Raw genomic sequence first — 19958 nt, 5'->3', positions numbered from 1 at the left:
ATAAAATGGAGAATATTATAATGCCTTTTTATCGCTCGATGGTGAGTCTGCTCTTTGACTACTATGTGCAATTCTGGTTGCCACATCTCAAAAAAGATATAGTTGCACGAGAGAAGGTACAGAGAAGGGCGACCAAAATGATAAAGAGGATTGAACAGCTCCCCTATGAGGAAAGGTCAAAGAGGTTAGGTCTGTTCAGCTGAGGGGGGATAGGATAGAGGTCTATAAAATCCTGAGAGGATTAGAATGGGTAAATGTGAATCAGTTATTTACTCTTTCAGATAATAAAAGGACTAGAGGGCACTCTATGAAGTTAGTAAGTAGCACATTTAAAACAAAGGTCTTTTTCACTCAATGCACAATTAAGCTCTGGAATTCATTGCCAGAGGATGTGGTTAGGGCAGCTTGTGTAGCTGGGTTTAAAAAAGATTTGTATAAATTCCTGGAGGAGAAGTCCATTAACTGCTATTAAACAAGTTGATTTAGGGAATAACTACTGCTATTACTGGATTAGTAGCATAGGATTTATTTAATGTTTGGGTACTTGCCAGGTGATTGTAATTTGGATTGGCCACGGTTGGAAACAGGTTGCTGGGCTTGATGGACCTTCGGTCTGAGCCAATATGGCAAATTCTTATTTTCAGCATGGTACAGGCAGATTTGATATACATATCTTGTACAGCTTTCCATCAGTCCTCCTGTTCATCTGGATATAGACCCAACCTCATTAACTCAAGAGAAGGAAGTGTGTTCCATCCAAATTTTCCATCCCTCTACCCCTCAGCTTGGATGTTGAATGCTCAGTAATTGCAGATTTTTCTTTATCCAGAGCGATTAAGGACATAATAGTATCTGCTAAGAAGCCATCAACTAGAAGAATCTATGGCTTTACATGATAAAGGTTCTCCATATGGTGTCAACATAATGCCTTAGACCCATTTTCATGTGAACCTAAACATTTGCTAACCTAGTTGCTCTCTCTTTCTGAATCACATCTTGCCACCTCCTTGATAAAAGTACATCTCAGTGCCATAGTGACTTAGCATATTCAAGTTGACTGGCACCACCTCAAGTCATCTGTTGGTATCAAGATTTATGAAAGGCTTATGGCAAGTTAAACCTCCGGTGCATTGGGACCTGAATGTTGTTCTGTTTCAAATGATTTTCTTAAAGTAGTGTTCTTGTTGCGGTAACATCAGCCAAAAGAGTCAGCAAACTTCAGGCATTAGTTCAATATCCGCCATATATGCAATTCTTCCACAGTAAGGTAGTAGTCTGCACCCACCCACAGTTTCTACTAAAAGTTGTATCCACTTTCCATATTATTCAGACTTCTTCCCAAGGCCATATGCACATGAAGGAGAGAAAGCCTTTCATGCTTTAGATTGCAAAAGAACCTTGGCTTACTACAAGAAAAGGCCTTGGCTGTAACACCGGGCTTTGCAACTTTGCATATCTTATGATCTTAATGGACTGGGCATAGCAGTCACCAAACACACATTATCTTAACTGCATCCAACATTACTATACAGCCGCAGGCCTACAAATTACAGACGCTGTCAAAGCTCATCAAGTTAGAGCTATGACCTCTTCCATCACTCATTTGCAAGCGGTATCTCTCGAAGACATCTGGTCCGTGCACACCCTTACATCCCATTGCTGTCTGGCTAACCTTACAAATAGTGACAGGAGCAAGAAAGAGAGACCACATATCTCCCATCCTGAAAGAGCTACACTGGCTGCCCGTATACTTCCGTATCATGTATAAAGCCTTATGTATCATCTTCAAAACTATACATCTACGCATTTCCCTCGATCTACAAATCCCCCTCCAAGTATACAATTCGACAAGACCTACCAGAGATGTATACAGAGGCGCCCTCCAAGTTCCCCCTGCGAAAACGACCAGACACATTACCCTAAGAGATCGTGCCACCTCCACAGCTGGCCCTTCTCTTTGGAATTCCATTCCTACAGATCTCAGACTGGAACCCTGCCTCCCAACTTTCAGGAAAAGACTTAAGTCTTGGTTATTCAAGCAAGCTTTCCCAGACACAATCTAATGACATAATCCAAGGACAGAATCCATTAACCATGCCATTTGTACATAGTATTTAACTTAATTTGTATATTGCCTAACCATTTATTCTTTCCTTTCTCTTCCTTCTTCTCCAAGTTCTGCGACCCTTGTTAATTGTAACTATTTCCTTCGGTCACCACAGTTTTGAGTTTGATGTTTATTAATGCACCCCCGTTTCATGTAAACCAGCAAGATATGTGCTCATGATTGCCGGTATATAAAAACCTTAAATAAATAAAAAAATAAAAAAATATTTGGACAAATAGTTTTGCCTAGCCTGTTCATCCAGTAGTCTACTCTCCATGGTGGGGTCTGGCTTGCTTACTCAGTAAACTCTCCACTGCTTGGGACACCCCACATGTCATGGCTAATTCAGCTCTGCTTATTAACAGAAAAAGCAATATTGCTTACCATAAATGGTATTTTATGTAGATAGCAGGATGAATTAGCCATGCAATATACCCATCTGCCTCCCTGGAAAGTCAACTACCTAGCTAATTTCAGCCCTATACTTGACTGATGAGGCTCACAAGGCAATACCCATGTGAGAATTTCCTCACATGCTCAGTAGAGCTAAAAGTTCTACTAACTAGAGCCCACATGCCATGGCTAATTCATCTTGCTATCTATGAAAAATGTTTACAGTAAGCAAATTTGCTTTATTACTTGAAATGGAATCATGAAAGGGTAAATTTAGAGGAGAGGAACCAGGAATTGGATTAAACTATTAAATTCCTAGAGCCTGATATTCAGCAACTTGGGGAGCAGAGACATTATCTGGCTAAAGTTAGCAGGATAACATGTCTTGATATTTAAGAGTACTACTAATTAGGCACTCCTGCTGAATATATCCAAAGTCCTAGTTAATTGAATAAACTAATCTGACTAAAATTAGGATTGCTGTCTGGCAGGACCAGAATTATCTGGAGAGCTTGTCTGGTTAACTCTGAATGTCAGAGTCAGCCATACAACTTATCCAGCTAACTTAATTGTTGCATCCGTCGGTCCTAGACGGCTTCGCCCCGTTTGCCTCACCTTGTTCACGGCTCCTCCCACTAGCCTTGGGAAAATGGCTACCGCTGCGTCTGCAAGCCGCTCTCTCTGGCGTCCCCGGAACAGCTATGGTGCTGCCTCCCACCATGCTCCTCCCAAGGGTCTACTAGGGTGCGCGCTACCCTCATCTTTATTCCAACATTGGCTTGAACCTCGGGGAGCATTCCCTTCAAGTGACGTCACGCCATCCGGGTATTTTGCCTGTCCTTACTTGCTAGCTAGTTGAGTTAGCAACGATTGGTCTCAGCTGGTCAATGCTAATCTGCCGCTTCCTTGCTGCCTCTGGAAGCTCTCTCTCTGCCCTTTGGGGTACTGACTAACCTGGGCACCCTCTCCTCGGGGGCCCTCTGCTTTATTTCAGTTGCCTTACAGGGATCAGGTACTCGCTCCTTGAGGGCCTCCTCTCCCTGCCTCGGTGCCAGTACCATCTACTTCAGCCTGGTGGAATCGCATACCTACAGCTACCATCTAGTGAGTAATCTAACTCTCAGTCTATCTTATCCACAGCACTGCCTTGCTGGGAAACCTACACCAGAATTCCCCTATACCAACGGGGTGAGAAGGGTCCCCTCTGCTGAGGGTCCTGAGACTGCTAGATCCAGACTACCTCACTACTGTCACCTCTGGTGGTATTCATCAAGCTGTACAATAAAAAAATCTGATTCCGTGTTTGTGCGTCTGCATTTAGCCCAGTACTGTGGCTTCCCACAGGGCCCCTTCCCATGGGCATGGTCATCTGCCACAGTACCCAAGAATCCACCCAAACAACGCTTAACCATAACATTAATTCTGCCCCTGAATGCCTACGAGTTATCCTGATAAGTTTAATCTGACCAACTATTTAGTTGAATAACTTGGTGGCAGTCGGAGTGTGATTTGTGTGGCTAAATCATGAACTTAGCTGGACAAACCACTTAAATTGATTCCATAGTTTTATGGCACTTATCCCCGTTATTTAGTGTCCCTCATTGGTGCCAGACAGGTTGAAAGGAATCTCCAAAAGTCCCTCTGAAGCCTTGGGGCTACACAAAGTCCTAGTGACTAAGAGTCAAAATGAGAATGGAACTAGTTTCTTCCTTGTTCCTGGCTTATATGTCTTGTTTGATTGTTCCTCATTCACAGACTGCAGATTGATATTGATAAAACACCTTTCTCCTGTTTTAATACCTCTCTAAAATCCTGAGACTCTTCTGACCAAAATTCAAATACATTTTCCTACATGTGAGGGTCTGTTTTTATGCAAACTGCTATTCATTTAGCTCCTTCTTATACTCTGTATTATTATTATTATTATTATTATTATTATTATTATTAATCATTTGTATAGTGTATATATTAGATGTGCACAGTTCTGACATACACATAAGAGAGAGACAGTCCCTGTTCCTTGTAGCTTACAGTAAACAAAGAACACATAGACAAAGAAACAAATAAGAGGTTTAAATAAGGAAGGCCATAATGGGAATGAACTAAACCAGATGAGATGTAGGTGAGATTAATTTTGGAAAGGGCAACTTTAATTAAGTAGGGCTGTATGGTGTGAGGCCTCATGAGAAGAATCTATATGAGAAAAGCAGAATGTGGGGTGGGTGCTGAGGAATAAGTTGGGTGGGACCCTACTTCAGACCCTTAATTTACACAGTGAAGACAGGCTATCAGCCCCTCAACCCCTAGACCAAGCCACAAATAAGCAGACGCTTGGAGTCCAAAACGAAAAGCAATAAATTCCACCATTCTACCATTCGTTCATTCCCATTATTTGTCTTCTACAGTGGACACAAATGTTAACCAGTTACATTTAAAACATAAAACAAATGCCTCAGGATTTGCTTGGAGTGATTTCAGCTGTCTTTTAAACCGATTACTGATGGTTATCAGGGATTCTGAAATTCCTCCAGGACTTACTCACCAGGAACGAAATGTACTCCCACCATCCACTTCCCCTACCCCTCTAAATCATTGCTTTTGTGGAGGGGTGTGGCAGGACAACATGGGCAGTTCATTTCTTTGCGTACACACCCACCCTTTCACTCCACTCTAGTACAGACCTCTCGTCCACTGTGCTCCTTTCCCCCTCAGCCCTCTCTCTCTGTCAGTGCTGTCATCCTTGCTGCACTCCCGGAGCCCTGCTTACTGCCACCTGATCAGGGCCAAAGATGGTATTGTCAGTACTCTGGCCCCCATTTGGGGTAAAGGATGATGCTATGGCCTCCTGATCTCACTTTTGCCATCTACTGCTCCCAGAACAGTCTCAGGAGCTGCGAACATCCACTCGCCTGCGGTGAGTGGATTTTCTGAACCTTGATTTGAAAAAGCAGGCCAAGTTTAATATTCTCCTGAGAGTGAATAGCACTAAAATAAAGTGCCTAAATAAATACATAAAATATATTTCCTCCATAATTTGAGATTGGTACATGCCAAGGAAGTCCAACACACTGCTAAGTCTACCAGAGAGGCTCAGTTAGTGTGGGGAGGTTAGAGGGTAGCCTACTGCCGTAGCCAGGAGACTGCCCGCACTACACCAGCCTGATGGTTCAATGGCATTGGTTCTAGACCGTTCCAGCTTTTTACCATTGTACCCTTATCTGCCTCTTCTGCAGCCCCAGATACTCCTTATGTACTTGTTCAAAATCTTTCCCAGTGGATAAGGAATTAAAATATTTGTTTTGTTTTTTTGTCCTGGAGCCACTCCCCCCAAGGAGTTAATTTGTCTTACCATCCTGCAATGAGTCAACAGACCAGGGTCTCTTGTTACTAATTTTACCTTTTTAAGCAAGGTCCCCTCACAGGATTCACACCATGTGCTTGTTTTTCCAAGCTGTGGTATTGTAATGTGGGGCTTGGGAGTTTTCTTAAAGCTGTGTTTGCTAAAGACAATTGGCATAGAATGCAGCTGCATGAGTTCTCACAAAACAAGGAAGGAAGAGCACCGTCTGCCTTCTACATTTGTGGCTGACTTGTATCCATTGTATTGGGGCTGCGAGGTGCATTTCGTAGGATTTATTTCAATGAAGGCGGAGAGATGTGACTAAGAATAGCCTGGTTCAACAGAGGAGGTAAGTAGCTGCAAAACTTTTAAGATAATAGAGAAATGTTATGAGGTCGGAGAGAAAGATCAGTAATGGATCAGTAATGGATTCAATTAATGCAGTTTTGATGAAGAGAGTGAGAATGGACTCTCCCAGGTTACTGTGGCAGAGGAGAATGTTTTGCTGCTAACATTAACAAGATTGAGGTGGAGAAGGGGAAGCGAGAGCTGCATCAGGAGATTGAGGTGGAGAGGGGGGAAGCGAGAGCTGCATCAGGAGAACACAGGGCTGGGGACTGTTGTGGAAGTGACCCCCATAGTGGTCAAGCCTCTGAGTGGCCAAAGTTAACCTGGTCGTTTTATCTGGTGATCATTAGCTGACTTCTCAGCTGGCTAGGTGTGTGGCTGAAAATTTTGCCAAAGCTGGCTGGACACGATTTTGTCTGGCTAGGTTCAGGCCAGCTACTTGTGCGAGCAGCCTTGTCTGTGGCGACATTTCAATTGGCGCAGAAAATCCCTGCTGACCGGCTATATAAAAACCTGTTCTGGGAGCGCATCCAGAGCCACCTCTTTTCTGACCCACTAAACTTGTGTACACTATGAATTTGGCCGGATAAAATGTAGCCGGTTGGTGGGAGAACATTTTCAAAGTGCTAACTTCTAAAGTTAACTGGGTGGGCCTTTGGGGAAAACCGTCCCAACTAAAGAAATGTAATACAAGAAGGTTAAACTTTGTGCTGGAACTTGAAAATGAAATGGACTTTGGATTTGTTGAAGTTTGTTGGGAAATGTGAAGGCTACCATTTTTAATGAGCAGGAGATGCTTAAGCAAGAGCTCTGTGTGCCTGTGTGTGTGTAGCTCTCTCCGTAACCATGGTCCCGATGCAATAAGGTGCGCTCCATGCTGCACACATTGTTGTGGGTACAGCTTTACTCCCGATTGTTCAGTGAACAAAAAAATGTGCACAGAAACATGAATAAAAGTGTGTGCATAAATGAGTTCCTCCGTGCATATCCCATGTTAATAATGGCATTAGCTATCACTCCTCGTGTTGAGAGGCGAATCGGCTTAACTCTATGCTTGCTTTTATTTTATTTTTCAACCGCACACATACACAGTCAGGTTCACCCCTTTTGCAAGTAACAATAGACTTGTTTGACAGAAACAACCTGCTTTCATAATGCTGGGAATATCACACAGGATGGAGTAAAGTTTCTGGAGCTAGTAATAAGTCTTATGGGGGCTGTAGTTCATGGTGCCAGAATCCTGCACTCGGGATTTACCCACATAAAACGGAATTTGCACGCATAACGCATTTTCTGTGCAGAAAATATGGTTTATGTGCATAAATATAATTTTATGCCCACTAGGCAGATCTTTGTGCTCACATTTTCAGGATAGTGTGCATTTTTTTAAATTCCTGTCACATTAGGCTACCATTAGCTTACGGCATTAATGGGAGTAAACCTTTTTTCCTTTTCATATGTGAATCAAGAAAATGTGTGCTGAAGTTCAGTGCACATTTTTTACTCATGGCTTCCGATATCAGGGCCCATGCCTATGCATTTAACTTAAAAAAAAAAAATTTCACAAGAGCTCTGACCAGGGAATTTCTCTACCGTATAGCTTAATGACTTCTTGTTAAATTTGTAATAATCTAGCAGAGTACAGTATACAGCAGATGTGACATGGGATTTCCTTTCTTTAGCCTTAGACGACCTCTAAGAACAAAAACTTGCCATTTTACGCCACATAATGGCGCTGTTGTCATTGACAGGTTCAGAGTAGGAGAGGGGAAGCATAGCTACTTTATGTAAGCAATCACACCCGGCTCAGCACGCACGTTTGTAAGCATTTTCCTTTTGCCAGGATTCTTCATATTTTCTACAGACCAGAACGGCTCTGCATCACTTTGCTACCTTAAACGTTCTCTTATAGGAGTGATGGCTGTACTGGCCATATAAACCTGTTTATTTTCCGTTCTGAGTGGGGTTCATCAAAGTGCTGTAAAGCAATCTAGTCAGGGATTAGCACATCCCCATGTCTTCTGTTGAGCTTTTGTTTTGTTTTGTTTTTTTCTTAAACACCGGTGTTGCTGTGTGCAGTGGAACTGCATCTGCTCTCAAAGGAGGAAACAGCTTCCCAGCAATCAAGAGGTTTTCTTTCATGGTTACTGAATGCATTTGGAGAAGAACCTCTTGCTGTTTTCTACCGTGACTTGGCCCAAGTGTATGCTGCTGCTAACTGCTCCCCCCTCTCTACTGGGCTTCCCCTTCGCAGCCAGCCTAAGAATTATGGGATCGCTCCCAAAACGGTAATGCTCAGAATAAGAGCGGCTGACCCAAAAACTCGGCTTAAGTGTGAACATTTCACTGGTTTTATGAAAACTGGTAAGGGAGTGCGATCAGAAAAGCTTATTTTAAGAAAGGAAAATAACTTTGTGATTGGATTAATTTGTTCATAGGCCTCTTAGCTTGTTCATTTTTCAAGCATTCTTAGACAGAGAAGCCCAGCTAAAGTCACAGAGATCTGAAAAGTAAAGATGTCTCCTATGCCTTGTTTTCATGTAGGCCCTGAGGCGCACAGGAGTAGTCTAGTGGTTAGAGCAGCAGACTGAAACCCAGGTTAAGCCAGGGTTCAAATCTCTCCATTGTCCCAGGTACAGTGTAAGCCCTCTGGGGTAGGGGGGCCTACTGTACCTGATTTGTAACTTGTGTTAAGCTCAGGTGGGAAAGGTGAGAAAATAAATCAGATCCACATAGGCTAGGGTATGACAACAAATAAAGACCACAAAGCCCAAGTACTCTGCCCAGTTTTCCTTCCTGCTTGCCTCAGAATTCAGATTTACCTTCACCTCTCCTTGCTCTTACAGTTCTCGTACGGATTGTGCTCCCAATACTTGTACTGGAAATCAGTTCCATGCATCCATCACCCTTTCCGTTAAGAAAGATTTCCGTATGTTACTCTTGAGTCAAACTCTTTTGAGATTCTCATCATAACCTCGGGTTTCAGTACTTCCTCTTCACTGAAAACTGCTTCTTGTGAATTATTTATCCATTTGAGGTATTTTAATGTCTCTGTGTTCCCCTACCTTTCCTTTCCTTTAAGAAGGTACAGAGAAGGCCAACCAAAATGATAAGGGGAACAGAACAGCTCCCCTATGAGGAAAGACTAAAGAGGTTAGGACTTTTCAGCTTGGAGAAGAGACGGCTGAGGGGGGATATGATAGAGGTGTTTAAAATCATGAGAGGTCTGGAATAGGTAAATGTGAATCGGTTATTTACTCTTTCAGATAATAGAAAGACTAGGGGGCACTCCATGAAGTTAGCATGGGGCACATTTAAAACTAATCGGAGAAAGTTCTGTTTTACTCAATGCACAATTAAACCCTGGAATTTGTTGCCAGAGGATGTGATTAGTGCAGTTAATGTAGCTGTGTTTAAAAAAGGATTGGATAAGTTCTTGGAGGAGAAGTCCATTACCTGCTATTAAGTTCACTTAGGGGGTAATTTTCAAAAGGAGTTACACATGTAAATGTAACTACTATTGTAGCAATTTTCAAAAGCCATTTACTGGAGTAAAGTGCACTTACACAAGTAAATCCTATGGACAATTCAATGGGATATATTATAGCAATTTTCAAAAGCCCACTTACTCAAGTAAAGTGCATTTACTCGAGTAAAACCCTGTTTTACTCGAGTAAATGCTTTTTAAAATCAGGCCCTTAGGGGCGGATTTTAAGAGCCCTGCTCGCCTAAATCCGCCCAAAACCGGGCGGATTTAGGCGAGCAGGGCCCTGCGCGCCGGGAAGCCTATTTTGCATAGGCCTACCGGCGCGCGCAGAGCCCCGGGACTCGCGTAAGTCCCGGGGTTCTCCTAGGGGGGGCATGTCGGGGGCGTGTCGGGGGGGCGGGCCCGGTCGTTGCGGCGTTTCGGGGGCGTGTCGGCAGCATTTTGGGGGCGGGTACGGGGGCGTGGCTACGGCCCGGGGCGGTCCGGAGGCGTGGCCGCGCCCTCCGTACCTGCCCCCAGGTCGCTGCCCGGCGCGCAGGAGGCCCGCTCGCGCGCGGGGATTTACGCCTCCCTCCGGGAGGCGTAAATCCCCTACTTTTGTTTGCGCCTGGAGCGCAAACAAAAGTAGGCTATTCGTGCTCCTTTTAAAATCCGCCCCATAGAGAATAGCCACTGCCATTAGCAACGGTAACATGGAATAGACTTAGTTTTTGGGTACTTGCCAGGTACTTGTAGCCTGGATTGGCCTCTGTTGGAAACAGGATGCTGGGTTGATGGACCCTTGGTCTGACCCAGTATGGCATGTTCTTATGTACATATTTGGGGGCGGTGGGGGGAGTTTGTTTTTTTTTTCTCCTTTTTTTTACTCTTGGTAGCCTCTGCAGCATGCATGATTGGCTCAAGGACCCTTTACCAGCCAGAGACCTGGATGGATGCCTCCTCTAAGGTGCACCATGAAGGGCCACCACAACTGCACAAATGCCCTCCCTGGGTCCAAGTGCACCACCTTTGCAGCATATCCAGGCCCTCTCAGCCCTGGCGGGATCTGAACTCCGTTCCGCTGAGCTGTACCACTCAGTGTTGTGTCTGAGTTGCAGGACTGGCCCACATATTTAGAGCTTTGTCTCACCTCACTTCTGCACCATTTTGGTAGACCACCTCTGGATTGCTTCTCTCTCTCTATATATATATTTATATCCTTATCTACATAGACTAGGTAATGCACTCTGGACTCTGTTCTTGTCTAGGTCCCCCTCCAGTCACACCCCTTTCCACATGAGGCCTGGCAAACCCTATCAGCCTTTCCACTGCTGCAATAGTGCAGAGCCAGCTACCTCTCGTTCCATTGTCTGACACCTGCGTCGGCGGCAGGCCAGCTCAACCCCTATCAAGAATGAGCATCGTAATGCGCATGCATACACAGACGTGCTGTGATGCTCACACAAAGCCCCCAATCTTTATGGAGCTACAGTCTCTAAACTGGATACCAGATTGCAGATGAGGACTTAGCAATGACTTATAAACAGGCATTATTACCTACATTTTCCTATGCTTATACTTCTCCCTAAGCTCCCTAGTATTCTTCTCGCTCTTGCCACTGCCTTGGCACATTCTTTTGCAATCTTAAGATAATCAGATATTATCCCAAGGTTCTTTCCCTTTTGGTGCTCATCACTACTATCATTTTTTTCTTGGTTAGCAAATATTTGCCCATTCCTCAAGCATTTTTCCACCCCTGACCAGCTTGTCCTCAACTCATAGAGAAATTAGCATTTGAAATCTGAGTTCTGCTGGTCTCTAAGTAGTGCTGAAGAGAAGTACTCTGTGTGAATGACATCTGGAAGATATTCCTTTCCCAACCATATTAAGAGAATTGCAAAAGCCATACAATTCAGCTTGAAGTTCTGGGGAGAAGTTCAGGATCCGGGATATGCCTAAGGACTTGCAGGTAGTGCGATTCAACCTCCTTGTATAGGACAGCCAGAAGAGCATGTAGAAATTCTGCACCTACTGCTTCCTGTTGAATAAGAAGGTATAACAAGACAGCTCCTGGATTTGATAAAATCCAGCTAGCTCAGCAGAGTATAATATTCGAATGTGCTCTCAAAAGATCCAGGAAACATAAAACACATGCACCTGCCTGCCAGGCAATGAACCAGACAGACAGGGCTATAGTAGTAGCCCAGTGGTTAGAACAGCAGGCTGAAAACCAAGAAAGCCAGGGTTCAAACCCTGCTTCTCTCACCAATGCTCCTTGTGACCTTGGGCAAGTCTTGGGTACAGACTTTAGATTGTAAGCTCTTTGGGGCAGGGAAATTCCTACTGTACCTGAATTGTATCGCATTTTGAACTCAGGTTTGGAAATGCAAGTAGTTAAATTCAAATTAATTATACAAATTAAATAAGGCTCTGGAAGGGTTATTTTCAGAATGTTATGCTCTCCTCCCATAAAAGTGATTGCCAGATCTTCAGGGTAAACTATTTTGCATGAGATGAAGTGCAAACTTTCCCTCTGCTTCTCCCCAAGAGAAACCAGAGGAATTTCACTTCCTTGGAGGCAAAGTGAAAAAGTGTGAGATGCATCTAGTCTGGTCGGCCTCTGATGTATTCAAGATGGCCATAGAGGCTCCTTATACAAATGACATCCCATAGAATCAGATGATTGCCGAAGACAGGCTTTAGTGAAGATGTGCAGGAATGGTTTGTTGAAATGCTGTGTTTGGTTGAGAAAATTTGGGGTGGAGGAGACAGTGGATCTTATTAAGGACCAACAGTCCACTCTTCAGATCCTCTTCACATCCACTTGCCATCTGAAAGGTACCAGAGTGCTGAAAAATAAATAATAATAATAATAATAATAATAAAAGTTACCAGAGTGGATTTCAGAGGTAGCTTTTACTCAGAAGAGGTACATCTAAGGGTCTTACCCCAACTAAACCTTAAAAAATTTGTAAACACCACCACTAAGGAATGCTTTTTTAAACTGCAAGTCCTAAAAAAGCTGAAACCCCTCCTATACTTTCATGACTTCCGCATGGTACTCCAATCCATCATTATCTTTTATGTGTCGCCTCTCTCACCCTCATTTGTTCTACCCTTGTAATCCTAGATATTCCTGTATATAATAGCTTTTCCTGTATATAATCCCTACTCGGCTTTATTGATGCCTTTTACTTCACTCTCGTGCCTTTTCTAAGACTCAATGCCATTTATAGCTTCGCATTTCCAATTCTTACTCTTTCACTCCTCCCGCCCAACCCCCTCAGATTTCCCCGTCAGTTTAAGTTATTATTGTTACCTTTAAGTTTTGCCTTAAGGTTATACCTTGTTACTATCATCAGCTGTTTCATGTACTCGTTTTCAACTATTATTATCTTGTTTTATGTATAACGCTCCGGTGTATGTTATGTAGTTCTCTATACACCGACGTGATATCTCTGATGAGCGGCGGTATATAAAAACCAATAAATAAAATAAATAAATAAATAAATCCTCTCAAAAATCGACTACTGTAACTCTCTTCTTCTTGGCCTTCCTGCCAACACCATCAAACCCCTACAGATGCTGCAGAACTCTGCGGCCAGGATTCTAACTAACACAAATAAAAGAGATCACATCACTCCCATCCTCCATAACCTCCATTGGCTTCCTATCACATTCAGAATTCTCTATAAAGTCCTTACTATAATTCACAAAGCCTTGCACAATCTTTCCCTTCTTGATCTTACCATCCAACTGCATCCTCATACCTCCACCAGACCGATCAGAAGAGCGTATCAAGGCACTTTGTACACCCCTCCAGCAAAATCAACCCTAAGGAAATGAGCCTTATCCACAGCTGGTCCCCCACAATGGAACGCACTCCCCCCGGACCTCCGACAAGAACCATGTCCTCTTTCATTCAAAAAAAAACTCAAAACCTGGCTTTTCAGACTAGCATTTCCCGAATGAGGACATCTGCTCATGTTCACGTCTGCCTGATTTACTCATTTTATCATGCCTTTTTGCTTCCCTCTATTCGGGTTTCATTGTTCCTACCTAGCGTCTAAATTTAATTGAGCTCTCCCTCATAAGAGTAATTCCCACGAGTTTTCTACGTTCAGAGCTGGTTTCCTGATCTTGACTGCTGTCTAAGATCGCTTTCAGATTTGCACTTCCTTTAGATCCTCTGTTAACCAGAAGTATTACTCCTCCCTTTTTCTTCTTGAAGTGACTTTTTCCTCTGGTTCAGAATTTTGTCAATTTTGTTTATTAAGTATTTATTAATTATTTATTGAGTTATGTTTTGTCTCCCAGGTTAGAATCTCAGTGGGCAATTTTGAAGTCCCTGTATCCCAGTAATTTGTATTCCCTCTCGTTCCATTTTAACGCTCCCATGCGATGTTAATTTCATTGTAAACCGGTGCGATTTGTATGCTATACAGGAATGTCGGTATATAAAAGTTAAAAATAAATAAATAAATGCCAGAACTCAAACACTCACCAGTGTAAGCAGAAAAGGTTAAAACAGGGGTTGTCTTTTTGGTCTAGAGAAAATAGCTAGTTTTCCGTCCATGTTCCTTAAGATCTATATGTAGGAAGAAGGTTGTGGTTTTTCGCAAAACCTTGTGATTTCAGACAGCTGGGTACTCCAGATTGTCGAAAATGGTTAGAGTATGCCTTTTGGCTTCCCCCTTCAAATTGTCCACCCAAAAAGGCATTTAGGCCCTCCATGCACCAAGACCAAAACCTTCTCAAGTCAGAAATCTCCTGCTTCTTGAAGGCATGGCAGAAAAGAGGGTAGTGATTTTATTCCAGGTACACCAAGTGTTCTCTGGTGACAGCAGTGCAATGGACCATACAACCCACCTGCCTCTCCTTGAGGGGCAGTTTTCTATGTTCCTTTTTTTTAAGCTTGGCCTACCGATTAAATTGAGTGTCTGCACTCCAAAATCACCATACTTTCCTTTAAAGTATCTTGAGAAAATTCTGGAACGATTCTCCATGCCAGAATAATATGACCCCCTCCCCCCCCTCCCGTATGTGGCTGATTGCAGTGCTGTCATGGGAGAATATCTCTTCAGGGTCTGTCGAGTGGCTCAGTTGCAATTCTTGTCATCCCTGCTGAGCATTGCAGAGGGTATGGTATGTTTCTGGATATTACTGTGTAGACTGCAACACCTTTGGGGATTCAGTTGCTTTTTAGACTACAAAGACATTATAGTTAACTTATAATCAGCATTTTTCTTTTCACTTCATGGATATAAACATAGAAATGATGATTACACCAATATTAAGATGAAGGTATTCTGCACCATTTTCTGAGGTCCTTATCTACATTTAGTTTGCAGTTTTATAACGTATATATTGTGCTAGAGTGCTGCCTGTTTTGTAGATTTCCTCTGTTGCAAAATGTGTCCTTTGTTTGGTGTGTTATAGCACTATAAAGTGCTGCTAATACATCTTTAGAAGAAATAACCTTTAGTTGGTGTTTTATCTTTAACTGTTTTTTCCCCAAGTGCTATGCTGCTGATTGCAGTTATCTAACCCCATGCTAGACCTATCAGAGGTCAGTTCTGTTAATTCTTGCATCATGATAGGCAGATATTTGTAATGCTAAGGTTTGTATTCATGCCAGGAATCTAACTTTACTCAAAGGCTAATGCCATATTTCACATGTATGTCATATGCTAAAAGTCCACAAGGTGGTGCTGTTCGTCTAGCATTATTTACTAACAGTAAAGCAGTGTGCTTGCCATGTTAGTCCACTTGAATATGTAGCAAAACTAGCATCAACAGGTTGTAGGTGATATCTTATTATTGCACTAACTAGCAGTTTTACTCATAGAAATAGGCTCTTTGAAATCCACTCACCCTGACTGCGTTTAAAAATATGCTGAGTGCCAGTACCTGTGTACGTTTACCCGCCGAGGTGTTCCGGGGACAGAGTCAGGGAAGGGTTAGCATTTACGCATTGTGTGCGCGCAGTTACGCACGGATGTGTATGACAAGGTCGCCAGCTGGCTCAAGATTTGCCCGACAGGGTTGATCCAGTCTTGGATTTACCTCACATTGGATGTAGGGACTTGTCTACTTTTTTTTTTTTTTTTTTTTGTAAAGATATTGCAATAGGCAAATCACAGCTGCAATTCCCTGTACCCAGTGGAGTAAATCCAGGACTCGATCAGCACTGTCTGGCCAATCTGAATCACCACAGGGAGGAAAATCTGGGCTTTGTTGCACATGGAGGAAGGAAGAGGAGCATAAGCAAACCTAAGAAAGGTAAGAAGAAAGCGGGAGATGGTGCTATCTGTTGTGAATATCGTAATCCTTGCCGCTTCCCATGCCCCCTAAGAAACGTAACTTTAAAGCCAAAGCCTGAAAACAAAGTGAAGCAAAAAAACAAATTAAATGCCGGGCGCTGCTACTCGGGAGGGGGGGGGGGGTGGGGGGGTCCTGTCTGGGGAGGCCAAACCTCCTGGTCACACCCCCCCCACCCCCCACCCAGTTTCTCTTTTTATATAATTATATTCTATACTCTTTTCCCCTCTATTTTTTTTTCCCCATCCACCCTGTACCTGAAGTGGCCTTAACTCAGTTGGCAACTTAAAACATGGCCTGTCCATGGGCAAAGACCAGTCCCGTAAGGGGCTGCTAAGAAGGCCGGCAGCACTACCTCTTCTAAAAGCTGCTGCTCTGGATGCCTGCAAGGAGATAATCTTCTCCCTCTATCTCCTTCTCCTCTTACCCCTTTTTCTTTTTTTTTTTTTTATTGTACAGAGGAGGGATTTAGGACTGGTCTGTCAGACCTTGAGGAAAGACCCTGCAGGTCTGTACACTTTAAAACCAGTTTTAAGTAAGCTGGATCAGAAAAATACAAGAAGGCATTTTCTATTTTTCCCTTGCCTCCAGTTACCTCTCCTTGCCTGGTAAGACTAATATCAGGTTCACAGCATTCACCGTTTACTCCATGAAGCATCGTATGCAGCAAAAGGAAAGCTGGCAAATGAGTACAAATGTACAAAGCAGAGGTTCAACCTCACTGACTCAAAAATTCAGCAAAGATTAAATACTTGCAGACAGTTTATAAAATATGCCTCCTGAACTACAGAAAACATTTTATGTTAAAAATTGTGTTCTGTGCCTTGCCAGACAACCTGCTACCCTCTCACCCACCTGTAGAGGGCGTCAGGGAGCAGATCCAGGGGGACACAGCTCTGACGGGCACAAGACCTAAATCACAGAGAACATAGCTTTCTTGTTTAAATGACTTTCTCTATTAAAGAGCTTGTAATGCAGTCCACTTAAGGGCAGCATTTTCACATCCTCATTTTTTGTCAGAAAATGTGCAACATTTTGTTCATTTTTTTCGAGAAAATGTTTGTATCATAATCCTCCCCCCCCCCCCCCCCCAATTATCTAACCTTATATGTTTTTATCTAATGGTTGTGGCAGCACCTTATGGCTTAAAATATTTCAGCACAAACTGTTTTAAATAAGATTAGATTTTCCTTATTATTCCAATAACTTAAGAGAATGGAAACCCCTCATGACAAGTACAGATACAGTAACAAAAGTATTGACATAAACTAGAAGTCAAGGGTTAAATAGGAAAAAGTCATTTCCTTTCTCTGAGAAATGTAGTCTTCTGCTTTATTTGACTTGGATTTATTTTACAGCATTCATGCTTGGCAACATTTGTCCTTCACGTGAGCTGTTTGGAATCAACACCCGGAAATATGGTTTTCACAGGAAAAACTAATGAAGACAAAAGCAAATTAGGGCATGTTTTTCAGGGACGGCACAGTCGTGTGTCTGAGAACGGCAGCAATTAAACAGCACTGGCCCTATGTGTGCAAACACTGCTGCCTTCACCTTCCATGGACTGTCACAGCTTTGCTGCAGACTCCAACCAAATGCAAAATCATAGAGGCAAATAAAGCTGGAGATACCAGTTGAATGCTGATTTTTGAGGGCATTACTGTCTTAGAACAGGACATATAAACAAACGATTTTCTATTCATCTCTACAGATGCAAAAACTTTTCTTTAAAGAATTAATATAAAAAAAAAAAAGTTTGTATCTGGTATCAGAACACTTAATTGTGTTTGCAATTACCGTAATCTCCTTGTTTCTTGTCCGCACAAGGCTTCAGGCAATTAAGAGATATCATGCAGTTTTAAATCACTTACCAGATCAATTTTCTAGGTTTTCTAATTGCTTTATAGTACTCAAAAATGAAAAAAAAAAAATCTCAGTGAAAATATATTAAACTTACGGTAATTTTGTTGGTGTCAGGTAACTGATCAAAATGTCTTACAAGAGCATCATACTGAGTCAGAGCAGACTGCACATGAGTAGTGCTACTCTACAGTATATTCTTTAGATGGCGTCTTCTCTGGATAACCATGTCGGAATTTTCAGCAGATCTCTTTACCTGGGTTTATATATATTACTGCACATTTTTAAAGCACTGCTAGACATACATAGCATTGTACAGATGCATATAAGAGACAGTTCATGTCTAGTCAAGACAAACATACATGACAAGAGTCTGTGGGAAGTATATTGTAGAGATGTGTTTTTAGGATTTAAAAAAACAATGCTTTTGCCTCAATGATGTGATTATAAGGCCAATCCTTGACCCACAAATGAGACCAATATAGCGGTCTAGTATATCCTGAAACAAGAACTTGTGCTAAGAACTCCCTTGTCAGTAGCAGAATCGTCTTACAACAGAATTCACTTCCATAGGAAGGAACTTGCAACCTTGGAAAGATGTTTATAAAAACAGAATGTTCTTTTAACAAGTGATCTTAGTGTTATCTGTTGTGCTACTTGTACGAACATCTGTTTGTTCCTCAGGATGTTTAAATTACAAATTATTGTATAAGCTATAATGCAGTAGATGCTTCTCTGTATACTCTGCAAAATTCAGGAGCTGTTGGACACTGGTCTCGATCGCAAGCAGTTAATATGCGTAAACTAGCTGGTATTATGCAAAATCTACGTTAATGAGGTCATAGAATGTAAAAGTATGCAAAATAGCACATTACCTATTAGCACAGTTCTAGAAGAAGGGGTCAACATGAGGCTCTGAGGAGTTAAACTGGCTGTTGCAGTCGGGAGGCTCTTTGCAGGGCGTAAAGTATATGGGGAAACAAGCAGGAGGAAGCAGGCATGAGGATTTCAGGATGCAATCCCTGTGCCCACCTCCATGGGTCTGCTGTGGCTGTACCCCAGCTCTGTCCATTTTCCCCACAGGGGGAGAGAATGTGTACTGTCAGCAGCATGTATGCTTGTTCCCTTCTGAGGGCCTGAGGCAGTTTTTAAAGAGAGATTCTCCACAGGTAAACATCTGTTTATGTGTGGAAATCTCATTAGAAATTGTTCCCTTCATTAGCAGCTGGATTTGTCTGGCAGACGGACAATGGCAGAAAGGCAGACACTAATGTTGCTGGCTCTGTTTGTCAGGCTGTGCAGTCCTCATGTGACTGGGTCTGCACAGCAGCTTGGTGGTGACGGATCACTGTCTGGGGGGAAAAAAACCCCCAAAGACATAAAAGTCTGGATGCTCAGGTAATCATTAGTGGTTAGACATAGGAGAGGAAGGGTGCTGAATGTGAACTAAATTGAGTATCTAGCATGCTCAGCTACCCAAAAGAGTGGAGTACAATGGAGAAAGACAGACTGCCTTGGATAAGTAGTGATATCCTACAGTCGATCCAGCTGGGATATATCCTTGGCAGTGTGGACAAGAATAACTGGATAGACAGGATGGGCCGGCTGGTCTTTTTCTGCCGGGATATTGCTATGTTTCTTACTAGGATTCCAGTGTTGCTTTTTGATCAAGATTAGCACAGCACCACCTACGTTTATTTGAAGTGATAGGTATTAGAGTGTCCAGCCAGGAAGATGAGCCTTCAGAAATTTTAAACAGTAGTATCTCCACTTGAAATCAAAATAAAAGTGGGTGATTTTAATTTGCTTTTTAAGCTGCCAACTGAATGAGGTGCATATGTTTGCAGACCTGCAGCCTACACAGGGACACTGAAAATTGTCCCCAATGAATCTTAACGACGAATTAGTTTGTTAGGTTCACTGTACAGAACTAAGCATGGTATAGTTTGCTTCAAAATATGTATAAAATATAAGCAAAGAACATCAAGAAACATTCTTTAAAATGTAAAGAACTTTATGAAATGGTTGCAATATTTGTGTCCATTCATTGCACTTTCAGGGAGACTGGAAGATTCCTGTTTTGCTCATTTACAGTTGGCATTCATTTTATTTGACTCAAGAAG

The 19958-nt window shown here is 42.6% G+C and overlaps 1 protein-coding gene across 6 annotated transcripts in view; it reads left to right on the top strand.

Moving 5' to 3' along the window:
- Positions 1–19958, top strand: part of RASSF4 (Ras association domain family member 4) — a 150834-nt gene that overhangs the window by 31938 nt on the left and 98938 nt on the right. The window contains exon 1 of one of the 6 annotated variants that reach the window (XM_029609606.1): positions 6169–6189. The exons of the other annotated variants lie outside the window; for them this stretch is intronic. The gene's annotated coding sequence lies outside the window, so the exon portion shown is untranslated. Of the gene's footprint in view, positions 1–6168; positions 6190–19958 lie in introns of those variants that run through there. 6 annotated transcript variants of the gene reach the window in all.

The sequence above is a fragment of the Rhinatrema bivittatum genome, chromosome 7, assembly GCF_901001135.1.
Source record: "Rhinatrema bivittatum chromosome 7, aRhiBiv1.1, whole genome shotgun sequence".
NCBI lineage: Eukaryota > Metazoa > Chordata > Amphibia > Gymnophiona > Rhinatrematidae > Rhinatrema > Rhinatrema bivittatum.
This window is presented reverse-complemented; position numbering and strand designations above follow the sequence as displayed.